The sequence below is a fragment of the Triturus cristatus genome, chromosome 6 (genome assembly GCF_964204655.1).
Source record: "Triturus cristatus chromosome 6, aTriCri1.1, whole genome shotgun sequence".
In the NCBI taxonomy this organism is placed as follows: domain Eukaryota; kingdom Metazoa; phylum Chordata; class Amphibia; order Caudata; family Salamandridae; genus Triturus; species Triturus cristatus.
Window position 1 is genome coordinate 324,571,278 of NC_140589.1, and position 15,806 is coordinate 324,587,083.

Below are 15,806 nucleotides of genomic sequence, written 5' to 3' on the forward strand. Positions count from 1 at the left end.
TCAGGTCTCTAAGCGCCAGGATACCCGTTGGGTGACAGCTGCGCTATACAAGCACCCCATACAATACAATACAATACAACAGCACACTATCACTATTATTAAACTGTCAGTTCAAATAGTTCCTTCCCATTTCCTGATTGTGCTACTAATGAAGGGCTTTCTGTATCTTCAGAGGATCTGCTTCTGCAGCTCCCCTAATGAAGGCACTGTACTTTGCTGAGTGGGTGCAATGTTTGTGGTGCCAGCTTTCCAAAGCTTTTTTTTGTTTTCAAGAAACAAATACCCTATGTAGGAGTTTTTTTGTGAAAAACAAACAGAATGGACCTGACTATCAAGGAATGTTTTCCACTCACATTGGAGTCATCGTTTGATTTCTGTGCCTGGCTCTGGCAAGTGTTCCATGCTTCTCCTCTACAAGTAAAGCTATTAATGGTCACTCTGCCCTAAATACAGCATGATGAATGTCACCATGACCTGGTAGACATGTGGCAAATGAGTGGCCAAGTCAAGGGTTTACACTGGTGAAGTTAGTTAATCCAATGGTTCTCCACCTCTAAATAGGATGGAAGAAATGTATGTATGGGAGAGCCACTGATTTCAGTGTTGCTTCTGCTCTGCCAAAATCTAAAAGGCCCCCTAACATTCACTGAATGCACTGGTTTGTTGAGTGAAAGCTTGGGGGCTTATTTACAAGCCCCTTGTTCCACTGGTGCATCACTGTTTTTGATGCTCTGGTGGCGCAGAGTGCAGACCTATATCTATGAGGCCATGCACAGCCACTTTGCGTGGCTTTTCATGGCCTCGTAGATATAGTGTAGGCAACACAGTGCAAGTGACTTCATTGCCTTACACTGCGTCAGCGAGGTGTTCCATCGACGTTGCGGTGGTTCCCATGCAACACCCATGGGTTTTGAAGCAGTCTCAGATTCACAAGAAACTGTAAACCTGGGAATGCATCAAAACGGTTCACCTCCCCAGGGCAGGAATAACAATGAGAAGCATGTTTAGTTCTCCTGATTTTGTTTCTCTTTCTATGTGTGCTGAATTTTCCCACTCTCATAGAAAGAGGAAGGCGCCTCCATGGTGTCCCTTCCTTCAGAAAAACAATCCTCCCAACAATGCATACACCCTTGCATGGGTGCCTGGGTTGGCGCAAGTCAACCCAAATGGCACCAGCGCAGTAGGAAAGGACAGGAATGCACTTTATATCATAAATAAAGCTCATTCCTGCCCTTTTCTTTTGACGCAGGGCAGCACAGCAAAGTGACTTGCTGTACTTCCCTGCATCAAAAACTCGTACTTGGGGTCATTAGTACCAATAAAAGCCCTGGAACAATCTATCGGAAAATGTGCTTTTTTCATATTCTCGATTTGCAAATAAACTGTGTCTTGTCATTTTCAAAAGACTAAAAAAAAACTCAACATGCTTTACATTGATATGAGTTCTTTTACTGTACTAAATGAGATATGGTATATATGTCTTATTCATTATGCTGTTTTCACACGAGTTTAACGATTTTGCCATTTATAGGAACTACACCGTGTTTTTAATTATGTTATCATGGCCAGTGATCTTGATCCAATTATCTTACTCATAGACAATTCCTTTTATTTAATTAGTCACTGCAGTGGCAGGAGGAGTGCCTTGCATTGGAAATTAATATGTTATTCTCAAGACATCAACATAAACAAAAAACTAATGATTTTAAGTGCTTGTTATACGAATACACTTTGGGGCTTTTTTATGATACCCCTGCATCACTTTTGCACCATGCCAAGTGGTATATATGTGACGCAGGGCTCTCATAAAGATATATAAAGCCACATAAATCAGTAAGGCTCAAATTTCGCTGCGTCACATTACTCTGCGCCCGGGAGACATTCCATGGGCATTGCAGTGGGTTTTCCCACTCAACAACCATGGAATTTGACACTGTCCCAGATGTACAACGTGATGTAAACCAGGGCCTGACTGGGAACCCAAAGCAGCCTTGGCAATTTTGGCAGACCAGCTCCCCTGCTGCTTTTGTTACTGGGGGCTGATATAGTAGTGTAGTATAGCTGATATAGTAACACTGCTGCAAAACCACACCCAAATAACAATAACAGCCCCCACCACTGCAAAATCGGCCACTAGACTTCCAGCTTCCCGGGTAAATGCCTGCTGCGACCAGTCTGGCCCTGTTAATTTCTCCACGTTTTTTAGGTCTCGCTGAGCCAGCGCGCATGTGCTGCTAGCGAGACATTTTGTAAGGGACTTTTCAAAGTGCTACCACTGGCATAGAGCTACAGTGCACGAGGCGTACACGCGCGCAAAGCAGCCATATGGCTTTATGTCGCTTTCCCTCATAGCCTCCTCTCCGCCCCATTCCCTGCTGCTATTTCACACCAGTTTTCTTATGCACAGAACTCCCTCTTCTCCCCCTCCCCTCTCCACAGATTGCGTCTCGCGGCCGCTCGCGCGACCAATGCATGTTTTAAATATGTTTGTAAAGTACAATCAGTGATGTGCCGCTCCTAACCAAGTCTATCTTCAACAGCGCACAGCTCAATCCTTCAGTTCATCACACTCCAGGGCAAGCAGTGTTGTGTTTGTTTTTATTGGCGAGTGCTGTCCTAGCTCAGCAGACCGGATGAGGATCTGGGCAACAGCAGCTGTTTTGGGGCCACCACTATTTTCACATAGGATAAACACAGCACATTCTGTTAGAGCAGCATCGGAAGCCGAAGCCAAATCTTTCTCCATTGCTTTGTATCAAAGACAACTTTTTCCTCAGAGATAGACTGCAACCAGTTACAGAGCTCCACAGCAACAAGAGTAGTCACGGTGAGCCAAAACTATTTTCTATTATAAATCTTTTATACATGCCTTTTGTTTCACAGCTTCTCTTTTATATTTAAGTATTTATTTACGAAGGAAAGGGCAAGGAAGCATGGGTGCCCATTTGAAAACTTTTCGCCCACCTCCTTCCACCCGTCTGTTTGCTCTGTCCACACATCATACTATCCCCGTCAGTGCTTTGAACCCCCATAGTGTAGTCTGTTTCATGAGAATGCCGAAGCAGCGCTGTATTTTTATTCATGATCAAGGCACTCCCAGCACCACCCCACCGTTCCCCTCCGGTCGCCTTCATTTTTCATTGCTTCAATACGTAGGTATTGTGGGGAAAGTGCCCTGGTTTCTTTATGCTTCCATCCCTTCCTAGGCAGTGGCATGCAGGGGGCCAACCCCTCTCCCCGTCCAGCCCTCTGTGTGCATTCGGCTCGCACAGGACTATTAGCAGCCTGTCTGCATCTGTGGTGCTTTCCAGGGTTGGAGTGTGTTGTACACCCAGAGGGTTGGGTCAGCAGAGGCTGTTTGTGCTTCCATTGAGTTTCATTGATAAACAAGTCCCTGTATGAATAATATAGTCTGATGACATTCCGGCAAATAGAACAATAACGATTCATTGCAAATATGCAAAATCTAATCTGCATTTTAAGTAATGGTATATTTGGAGGTTGAAAAAAATGCCAGTTTATGCTGGTTTATAAAGTACCACAAAATGACTCAAAACTTCAAATAACAGCTCGAATAAATGCAAACAATCGTATTAACCAAACCAGCATTCTTTTGCAGGGGCGAGGGATGATTTCAGTACACTGTCACCGTTCTACTTGCTCAACTTTTCTTGTTCACAAATGAAGAGGTCACCCGCCTCTAAGATACTCCAAATCACTAATCACGCAAATCTAGCCTACAATCAACACAAGAGATAAAGACCTAGCTCCGATTTAACGCAGATAATTTATTAATCTGGTTTACTACCAAATGAAAATATACTGACGGCAATATTAAGATGAGTTCTTGCGCTGTAACGTCCAGCAGCTTCAAGGTGTGTGCTTGTTGTGTGCATGCATGTGCGTGCACAGTATGAGTGGAAAGGTGCATGTCTATGGGTATCTCTGTGTGGAAGGGGCTATTTGGAGTATGTCTGTATCAGTATGTTTGTTGTGTGTTTCTTTATGTGTTCTTTCTGCCTGTGGGTGTGTGTACATGTGCAAGTATGTCTGTGTCTACCTACGTGTGCTAATGGCCATCTGTGGTTCTCTCCGAGTTGTGCTTGTGTATGCATACATGTATGCATGTGTGCATCTGTTTTTATTTGTTTTGTAGACGTGCTTACCTGTGTGCTCGTTAGTATGCCTGTATGTGGTGGTAATCTCTTCTAGCAAGACTATGGTTCTGTGCGTGTGCTTGTTCAATGCATGTGTTTCTGCGCGTGTTTCAGTAGGTCTGTATGTACATTTCTTTTAATTCAAGTGTTTTTGTATATGCGTGTGAATGGTGTGTTTCTTAATATGCATGGGGTTGCGTGTGTCTTGGTGTAGGCTGGCTGTGCGGTATGTTTGTGTTTCTGTATGCTGTGTCAGAATTTGGGTAACTTTTATATACGTTTTGTGTGTGTTTGTGCATGTATGTGTCTTTGTGTGTGACTGTCTGTATTTCTATGATGGTATGTCCTTTTCCGGTGGGTGTCTGGTTGAGGTATGAGTATTTGTCCAGGTATAGCCGGAGTGACTGTTTTGCAAAGCACAGCATATAGGGCTGGCAGCCAAGACAAGAACGCACAAAGCAATTTCTTTGTTGTAAATCTGCAGTTGTGGTGCGAGCGGTCTCCTAGAAGGGCTCTTTATCACTGCTCCTCCCTCAGCTGGCTGGCACTGGTTCACTGTGCTGTTACTGAAGCATCTCTGCCTGTCTGCCATTTAAGTGGCCTACTTATGGGAAAGTATCAATTAGCACAGTGGACTTATGCAAATTCCCTGTATTTTCACACTGCTCAAGTAAGCGTTGCCAAGTTGGCTTTAAAATTCTGAATTCCACGTACAGAGGTCTAAATGGATTCATCCAAGGAAAGCAGCAAGTAAGCAACATCAGGAAAGGCTGTCTGTGCCATATGAAATTTTACCCTAATTCCCATTCCGTTTTATGAGCAGGGCATGCTGTACATTGCAGCGCATGCTGGTAATTGTTTGTACATTTGACCGCTATCTCCTTACTGGTAAACCACTCTTTGATCATTACAAAGAACAGAAGTCTCCAACCTTTTCTGTAATGTAAGCTACTGCTGTTCAATGAAAATCCCCCGCAGCTTCTATTTCAATAGTGACCACATTAGGCAAGATTACTTTAGTGGGCATCTGATGCAAGATTACCAGTAGAGATCCCCTCAGTGCATCATGGAGGGTTGCCAGAAGAGATATAACAAGCATTGGCATAGCCGAGAGGTATCGCCTTTGGGACCTTATAAGTGCTTAGACATGCAACAGTTGATTTTGTTGCAGCAAGGATATTGTGCTGCATAACTAAATACTTATAAGGTCCCAAAAGTGAGACCTATTGGCTATGCCAATGCTTGTTTCCTCTTTGCATGTGTGCTGCATTCTGCAGTACCCATAGAAAGGCGGAAAAGCCATGCAGGATTTTTTGTGCAGGAAGGTGCCCTTTCCTGCACAAAAGAAATCCTGCCTGCAACGGAAGCACTACGTTGGCGCTATTCTGCCAAAATGGTCTCAGCGCAGGCAGAAAGGACAGGTATGCACCGTATTGCTTAAATACAGTGCAATCCTGCCCTTTCACTTTGGCATAGGGCAGCACAGCAAGGTGCCTTGATGCGTTGTATGTTTTTATGGCCATCAGATAAATCCTTTAAAAAAACACACGGTCACAATGTCTATGGGGCTTTTCTTCCCCTCAGAGCATCAGTAAACGAACTACTCGCACTCCTCCTCCCCCCAATCTTTTCAGAAGAGCGCAAATAACAAACTCCAAATGAAGCCAACATTCTGAGTTGTGCCATACTTGTTCTTCTGATGTAAGTCTGAATACTGTGAACCGTGAACAGCTGTAACAAGGTCTGGGGAAACTGGGGGATAGAAAACCCTCAAATCCCTCAAACACAATGGCTTGCACGTTTGCCACTCGGCCGTTTTTTTCTGATGAAAGCTGACATTCTCTGTTAGATATATTATTTACTTTTGCTTGCAAGCACGGATAGCTGGCAGCTCCAGCACCGCCTGTCTAGGGTAATTTACAACAACGCTGCAGACCACACGAGAATTAAACAGTGAGAGTGCACCACAGTTTTAAATATCTTATGAGCTAGGAGAGAAAACACGAAGAATTATATTTAGCCCGCTCAGATTCCTTTTGTCAGGTCAGAGCATCTGCCCACTCAGCTGCTATTCATTCCAGTAACCTTTGCCTAGCTTTACTCTAAACGCTTTCTTGCCTTTAGAGTCTGAGAACAAACAAAAGAACTATTTGGCCCTCAATTTAGAAGCAGCGACTATTTAAAGATAAAGTAGATAAGTGTAGGCAGTCTCAGAAAGAACGACAGCATAATAAATACACTTGCAATTATGAATGTTTCTGTTTGATATACTCGTTGTTTTTTGTTTTGGAAGGGTGTGCATACAGAACTTGTTTTTTCAGGCTCCCCAGATGGAAGGCTGTGAATGACCGTGCGTATAGAAGTAGCCCATGAGTAAAACCAAAAATACAGTGATGCTCCGAACCTAGAAGATGGCCGCTCCATCTTAAACCTTTCTGTCTGCATGTGAGCTCTTACTGAGGAAGACGGTGAAGACCTTCTTACTCTTCTTCCAAATACTCAGCGAGGGAGGCCCACATTGCTTTGAACCTAGGATTCTGCACACATCGTTGTAGTAGCCGCTACGCCGCTTCGGAAATTGTAGCGATGCGGACAGTGTTGGATTTTGACCCCTGCTCTTGCAAAGGTAAGCCTTTCAGTCAGTAGCGCCCGGTGTTGTGGACAAGTGGCGGGGCGGGCGGGCGAAGGAAGGGGATGGGGAAGAGGTGGGCATAGAGGTCGCGAGTTGGTAAAATAAAAACAAAATAATAATTAAAAAAAGCTTACCTGCAGCCGGCCACGTCCTGCTCTTCTGCTCCTCTTCTTCAGGTGCAGGCTCCCAGACTGACCTGCAGCCAATCAGAAGCTGCTGCCGTGCATGAGAGCAGCTTCAGGATTGGCCTGAGCGCCCTCGATTTGTGCTCACAGGCAGACTGGGAGCCTGTGCCTGCTCTCTCCAGCCCAGCAACGCAGCGGGGTTGGAGAGAGCTTCAATGGTCATGATGGTTTGGCCGGCCTCATGCTCACTGAAGGCAGTGTCAACCACTCCTCCTGTCCTCCCCCAGGCCCGCCCCCAAGACTCAGCTGGAGAGGAAAAATAAAACTAGTGTTTATTATCATTTTCTTTTTCCTTTCCTGACATTTTTGGGGGGTGACTCTCCTCCGCCATATTGGAATAGCTGCTGCTGCTCTCAGTGACCATGACGAACAAGCATTGGCAAAGTTAAAAGGTGTAGCCTTAGCAACCTGTTTTAAGCTTACGTATTTGTATTTTTGTTGCAGTCCTATGCCACACAAAAAAAGAAACATGTTGTCACCTAAACGTTCCCTCCATACCCCTATAATAGTAATGTGAAATCTAAAAAACATTTACTGATGTGGTCATTTTACTTGAGATGTTTTTTTAAAAAATAATTCTTACAGTTGTGACATACATTTTATTATTTATTATTTGCGAAGGAGACATGAACAAATAAAGACCTAATCAAGTGTCGTACGGCTTGTACCAAGTGTGGTAAAACTTTGCATTTGTCAGACAACATAAACATTGGGATAGTGCAAATCTGATTTCCAGCACCCCCTCAGGAGATGTTGGCCTATAGTCCCGCTAGCTCACAGTGCACCATCTGAACCCCTAACCTTACAGGGTAACAAATTAGTGTGTAACCTCAGAACATGACAACCCTGACTCCCCAAGGAAATCGTGGTAACAGATCTTGAACTTTTTAGTTTGGGCTTTTGTGCATACCCGAAGAAGTACATGGGAAATACTCAGGATTTACAATATTTATTGTAGTGTGGTAAATAATTTTCCTTTACCGGGACTGAATTTGATACAGAAACATAATAAAATAGCTCAGTAAAATGAGAGGCAGAATCCGTGGTATTAGAGGTTCGGAATGGGCTTTATTCCAATACTCGATTATAATCGGATGCTCCAAGTTCCGTCACCACGAAGGTTCAGGAAGTGAAGTACATACATTATTGACATGAAATGGCTTTTATAGTACATACATTACAATGAAGCGAATACAGTAGGCGTAACAATTGATAAGGAAAATGACGATATATCTACGTAACCAAAAAATGGGTGTAATAAGGAGTAAAAAGGAACATAATTGGTTGTGATGTCATGTATAGGTGGATCTATAAGATAATACTTGGCATAGATGCGCGCGCAGCATTATGACGTGTGATTGACGTGTAACTAGGGGGTGAAGGGGACTTGACATTTAGCTCTACATGTGGAGACAAAAAGTCTGGGGGGTCAAGTCAACCTAATCCCAAATCATATCTAACATCCTATGTTTAAAGAACTATGTTATCCACAAAGGAAGGACTCTCGGACAGAATCTATTCTATACTGACTGTGCGTGCGTGTACAAGCGTCTAAGTGTCTACACTAAATGCGAGGGGGTAGAAATATTCCATGGTGATAGGACTATGAATTACTTGTATTAAGACAGAGAAGCCGGGCCCTTTGCTTGGTAGCTGGAAGAATGTTTACTTAAACTACTAGGCAGGACTGCATCGGCTGAGGGGGAAGCAGATAATTCGAAGGTGAAATACAGTTCTTGGCAGAGAATAGGCTGATGTCAGGCTTCATGAGCCGCGTAGAGAATGAGACAAAGTTCATGGTCACAGATGCAGGCTCAGACTGGAGCTTTCAGAGGCAGAAGGCAAGAAGAGTTTTGATGACAGAATCAGGGCCTACTTGCTTGGACTGTAAAATGGCATAAGTGAACCATATAAAGCCGGTGGCCTTTTGTACTTAGGAATGGAATATCCGGCCTATTCATGGTGGATCTGACAGAGAACATGTTGACGGTGGACGCACATGTATTTGCGTCTTCATAACTGGAACTGGAGGGAACATACATGTACTTGTAACATGTACATAGAACCGTTGGGGTCCAAGATAGGGGACATAACTGACCAGAAAAATCCATATTTCCACATTCCCTCCTTGTCCCCTACTTGCCCGTTAAGAGATATCAATCTTCATTAATCCATTGATCTGTTCATATAGCATCATTTGTTCTTCTTTCTTCTTCCGGGGTCTTGAATGAAATCTTGGTGGTGGAATACACGATGTGGCACACAGACCACAAATCGCTGGTCCACATTGCAGACATAGACAGCAACTGAATAGTATGAGAAGGCCAATACCTAGGAAGGATAGAACTCTCCATCCCCAGGCTGATATCACACTCCAAAACCAATTGGACCAAGTCCAAGTGCCTGGGTTCTGGTGTATCTGGCTTACAATCTCATGAAGGCGAGTTATAGCTTTATATACAGATGGCGAATTCTCTGGTATGAATACGCAGCAGCTTGATCCGATGACCCTACAAGCTCCGCCCCTATCAGCCAGGATGACGTCAAGGACAAGACGATTTTGAAGCACAACAATCCGCATAGCAGACTGCTCTTCTGTTAAATTGCCTAAGGCGGAAATAGTTTCATTCACTACTGCTTCAAGGGTTCTAGTTAATCTACGTATTAGTTTACTATTAGTAACAGTACCTATATAGGGAAAGATGCCTTTATTGAAAACTGTGTATTTTTCCCATGCTGTTTCAGTGTAATCGACAATCGGGAGATCTCTCCGCTCTCTATTGTGTACTAAATGAATATTTCTGTAATAATCAGGAGGAGCTAGGAAAACAGGTGGCAAAAGGAATGCAATGTAGCAGGTACCATCCCAATCTAGAGGTAGACGCATATATGCAGTCTGACCACATATAAAGTAGGAGTGGCGATAAGCTCTGAACGAGGATTTGCCTTGATCACTGAATTCTACTGTAGTAGTGCATTTACTATGGCCCATATGTATGGAACCAACCTTTCTTACACACAATTCACCTTTTGCTGGGAATACTGACATGGTGGGTAAGACTAGTTCAACTTCGGTTACGACATTTAGAATCATGAGATTAGTTGTAAAATTACCTAATCCATATACTTCATTTTCTAGATCAGTTCCTGTTCTTTTGGGGCGACCCTCCTTGTCAGGGTAGCAGACCTTGAGTAAAACTAGGTTTAGGTTTCCCCATACCCACTGATCTTGGAAAACTGCGGTGTCTGAGTCTATGGAATTGATTAAGCTAAACCATGCTCCACAGGAGCCATTATGTGTAAACGGATGTGGAAAGAAAGGCAAGACTCCTTCATAATTCTGATAGGGAGGGAGTCGGCCACACACCCAACAATTAGTTGCATTACTAGTCTGATGGGAATGATGTAACATACTAATGAAAGTGTTATTGCGCAGCGCAAGTCTATAGGACAATTCATGCGGGGGTAAGTCACTAAAAGAATGTTCTGCAATAACATTGTGAACATTTCTGGCAATAGGGTAATATATGTGCAACAGCATACTTGTAATAATTATTAAAAGACTTAAGGAAAACAAAATTAATAATGTCACTATACAATGGCTACGCAGTGATTTACAATACGCCTGTCGTTTCATCATTTTTCGCGACTGTCCATGATTCAGGTCTAGAGGATACATGTCAGAGACAGATTCAACCGCTTCACCTAGGAGAGGACTTAAACAATCAAACCGTCTGACGTTCTAGGCCTCAACTTAACTTTGTAGAGTTCGCTTTCAGTTTTTTCCACCAAAGGAAGTTTTGAATCAGTCTGTGAGGGAGTGCAGGGCACAATGTCTATATCCGAGGATAGTCCATGAAATTTCTTGATATGACTTGAATGAATCCAGCCCTTGCGGCCCTCAATCTTCACGGCTGTTCTTGTGGTCAGCAGAACCAACTTGGGTGTCTTCCACCTGGGCTCCAGCTGAGTCTTTCGGTCGAAATTTCTCACAAATACAATATCACCCGGAACTACGTCATGGGGTTTCACCTCAGTGTTGTCGGGAAATGCTGCAGCAACCTGTGAACGACAAGATTGTAGTGCAGACATCAAGGAAGCCAAGTAATCTGTCAGTATATTACAGTCAATATCAGTTATTTTGCGTGGTACAGGCGTCCCCCACATATTTGGTGGTCTGCCGAAGATCACCTCATACGGGGATAGCCCTGTTCGAGAGTGTGCTACCATTCTCATGTAAAAGAGTGCAACTGGTAATGCTACTATCCAGTCGACACCTTTCTCTCTGCATATTTTGGACAGTCTGATTTTCAGTATCTGATTATGTCTTTCTACGAGACCTGCTGCTTCGGGGTGTCGGACACAGTGGAATTTCCACTGATATCCTAGCAGAAGTGAAACATGTTTCATTAATTCGGATGAGAACGGCTGGCCGTTATCTGAGTAGACAACACGTGGTAAACCGTAGCGTGGGAAGAATTCTCGAACTAACTGTTTGGCAGTAGTCGGGGCAGTGTAATCTGAAACCGGGTATGCCTCCGTCCAACGAGACAGAGCGCAGACAACTACGAGAACATATTTGAATCCTCGACATCGTTCCATCTGGATATAATCCATCTGGAGGACTTCAAAAGGGTGATCAGGAGGATGAAATCCACCCTGTTCTACGGGAACGCTTTTTCCTGGGTTGAACTGGCAACAGATCATACAGGTACGGACTTTTTGTTTGGCTGCTGCTCGTAAATGTTTATTGAACCAAATGTGTTGAATGCTGTCTAGCATAGCTTTCTCTCCTAGATGCGCTGGACTATGGATAGTGTTAATAATGACTTGGACCATTGAATCAGGAAGGAACCATACAGACTTTTCCTTCGTCATCCATCCTTGGTCCGTTTGGATCCCTCCTAATCCAGTCCATTTCTTTATTTCGTCTGGTGTAGCATGTGTCTGTATGTCAATTACGTCAAGAGTAGGATCTTTAACTGTCATACAATGTGTCGGCATCGGGACTATTGTCTTTGTCATGTCGGATGTTTGTGTTTGAGCAGTCTGTTTAGCTGTTCTGTCCGCTAAATCATTGCCTTGAGAAATGATATCAGTAACCTTCGTATGAGCCTTACATTTCATAATTGATATTGCAGTAGGTAGATGTATTGCATCTAATAAGGCATGAATGAGGGGTCCGTGCTGAATGTGGGCACCGTGGGAAGTTAAATAACCTCTCTCTCGCCACAGCACGCCGAAGTCATGTACAACTCCGAATGCATATCGTGAATCAGTGTATATGTTGACCCTTTTACTTGTGGCTTGAATACAGGCTTGTGTCAGAGCAATAAGCTCTGCGGCTTGAGCTGACAAAGTATTTATACGATTTGTTTCAATGACTTCAGTATCTGTTGTGACTGAGTAAGCAGCCACCAACTCTCCTGTACTTGTTCTCATACATGAACCATCTACATACAATGTCAGGTCTGGATCTGACAATGGAACATCTGTCAAGTCTTGTCTAGGTTTCGTCGTTATAGTAATAACTTCAATACAGTCATGGGCTAGTGGGTCTGTTCCGGTTACTGGCAAAAGTGTGGCAGGATTCAATGTGTTACAGCGTCTGATTTCTATGTGTGGCTGAAACAGTGTAAGTTCGTACCCTGTGAGTCGTGCTATAGTCAAGTGTTGTGTTTGCGTTCTATTCACGAGGACTTCTACTGTGTGTGGTACTTGAACTGTCAATGGATGTCCTAACACTATGGCATCGCTTTGTCTGATTGCTAAAGCTGTCGCTGCTACTGATTTCAGGCATGCAGGCAAAGCCTGAGCTACGGGATCTAATGTGCTAGAAAAATAAGCACATGGTTTGTGTGATCCTGCTTGTTCCTGTGTGAGTACTGACAAAGCAGTACCTTCGCGTTCTGTAACAAAGAGTGTAAACTGTTTTCTGTAACATGGCGTTGCTAAAACAGGTGCTTGACATAAAGCTTTCTTTAGGCTTTCAAAAGCTTGCGTATGTTCCTGGGTCCAAGGGAGAACAGTCGATGTGGCTGCCTCCTGTGTTGTCAACTGAATGAGTGGTTTTGCTAGAAATGCATACTGAGGGATCCACTGCCTGCAGTATGAAGTGAGGCCTATGAAAGCCCGCACCTCCTTTTGTGTCTTGGGTATTGGCATGTTAGCTATTAACTGAATGCGGTCTGGTGTAAGCTGCCTTCCCTCCTTGGACAGCGAGTGTCCAAGATAAATAACTCGCTGGACACAGAATTGCAGCTTAGAAGGGGACACCTTGTGCCCCTTTTCGGCTAGAAATTGTAAAACTGTCAGTGATGCTTTTTCACATTCAGGTTCGCTTCGGGCGGTGATCAGCAGATCATCGACATATTGAAGCAGAGCAGTGTTAACTGGCATGTGGATACTGTCAAGTTCTCGTTTCAGTGCTTGGCTATAGATGCTGGGGCTTTCTGTAAATCCTTGAGGTGCGCGTGTGAATTTAAAGCTGCGTCCATTTAAACTAAATCCGAATAAATATTGGCTTTCCGGATCTATTGGGATGCTGAAAAAGGCATTCTTGAGATCGATTACAGTAAAGAATGTTGCTTCGGAATCAATGGCTGTCAGTAATGACGAGATATCTGGGACCACAGGGAATTGTGGCACAATGCATTTGTTTAATTCGCGCAGATCAATAACCAATCGATATACTGGCGGGGCCTTTGGATCTGTTCGTTTAAGAATCGGAATTATCGGTGAATTACATATATTGGAGTCGGTTTCTACAACCACTCCTTGGGTAATGAGCTCGTCAATGATTTGTAGTAAAGCCACTACAGCATCTGGGGGTAGCTTGTATTGTCGCATTCGTGGTAGCACCACTCCTGCCTTTAATGTGACTCGATATGGTGTAATATTCATGCAACCAACATCAGTAGGGCCTTGTGCCCATAGATGTGTCGGTAAAGTCTGCAGTCGGAGATCCATGTCTCTAGATACATAGTGACCCTTAAAATCACGTAAAAACAATCTTACTCCTTCCGGAGAACAACATATTATGGCTCCTAGAGCTTTTAACGTTTTTATTCCTAATAGATTTTCTGGACATGATTTAGTAAGCAATAAATCTGTAGTTCGGGTCAGAGGTCCTATCGTAAGTGGCAGAGGTTGTGACACTTCATTAACAATAGGTTTTCCTGAAAAACCAAGGGAAATATTTTGTGAGCCTGAGAGGGGTGCCCCTGGAACCTCACTACGTTTTATAGTTGTTCGACTTGCCCCGGTATCGAGTAAAAATTTTCTGTCTTGGCCTAACAATTCACTGTGTACATAAGGTCCTTCTTGATCTACAGGTATCTCGATAAGGGGTAAGTCAACTTCCCTCTCTAGGCTAGTTCATGCGTAACGCTGGTACTCAGGATATTCATACTGTGCGGTCTGATACATTTGTCGTGTTGTTGTCTGTGTGGCAGCAACAGGCAACGCTGGTGCAGCTGGCACGAACTGTATTGGCTGTTGTGCGGCTGGCATGGCCTGGGCATGCTGCAGAGCTCCTTGTTCATTCTGATCTTGTCTAAGTGGCCGTGATCTTTCTTGCGTTTTACCTATGGCGATATTATGTTTTAAAACTGGACAATCGTGTACATAATGACCTGGCTTTTTGCAATAATTGCATGTCCCTTTTACAGGTCCTGCTGAATCAGAATGTGTCATACCCTTTTTATGTCCTTCAGCTGGAACTGTCTGAGAAACTAGCATTTTCATTTTTGTGTCTTTCATGCGTCTGTGTTCATGTTCTTGTTCCTCTCTAATTCTATTGTGATGATACTGTAACATTTGTAACATTTGTGATGGAGTGTTACCTTGCCAGGTACTCTCGAATTTTAATACTCTATTCTTTACTTGGGGCAGGGCATTCTCGACTAATTTTGTTACAAACAGATGTGGGTATGATTCGCTGCTTGCTTTTATGCCACTATTTATACCAAAACATTTTTCAAATCGGGCATAGTAATCACTAGTGTCTTCATCTTGCTTCTGTTTACAGGCTGAAATTGTACCACAATCTTCCTTTTTCGTAGTTAATAAACGTGGCAGTACCTGTACTAGTAAACCTGGTAATGCCTTAGTTTTGTCCCCAAGCCCTGCTCCTGCAGTTCGGGCCTTTTCTTCTGCTTCTAATGCTGACCATTCTATCTTTTGGTCTCCTACCTCCCACTCTTTTTCCTTGAGTTTTTCGTAAATACCAGCAGGCATCAATACCTTCAGTATTGTCATAATGTCGGGATAGGTATACTCCCCCATGAGTAACATGTCTTTAATTTCTCGGTGAAAACCCGCTGGGTCTTTGTCATGACTGGGTACCACTTTCTTCATTTGTAACAATTCTATTTTCGATATGGGCGTGTATACAAATACGCGCTTGAACTCGTTGTCCTCGCCCTTTATTGGGTGCACTTCTCGTAAGGGATTCTGTCTATCCATGTGATACGTGGTTCTTTCCTTGACGGGCAATGAAACATGTTCTGAACATACAAAGAGAATATATTGCTTTCTTGATTCTAGAATTTCTTTAATTAATTTAGTACCTGAACCTCTCCATCTATTCGTGAGTAATTCAGTCAATATGTCGGGTAAGGGACCAGGATCTGAATGTTGACTCCGATATAGTATAATGAGTTGTTGAATCATATAAATCCCAGCTAACCTCTGTTCATCTGGGGTGAGATTCAAAAATGTGCGTACTACTGTATCATCACTATATTTTCCGGGACTGTCCACCCAATGGACAGCTGCCCTGGCTAAATCTTGTTCATCCATAGAATCGAGAAAATGATAACCCCTTCGTTC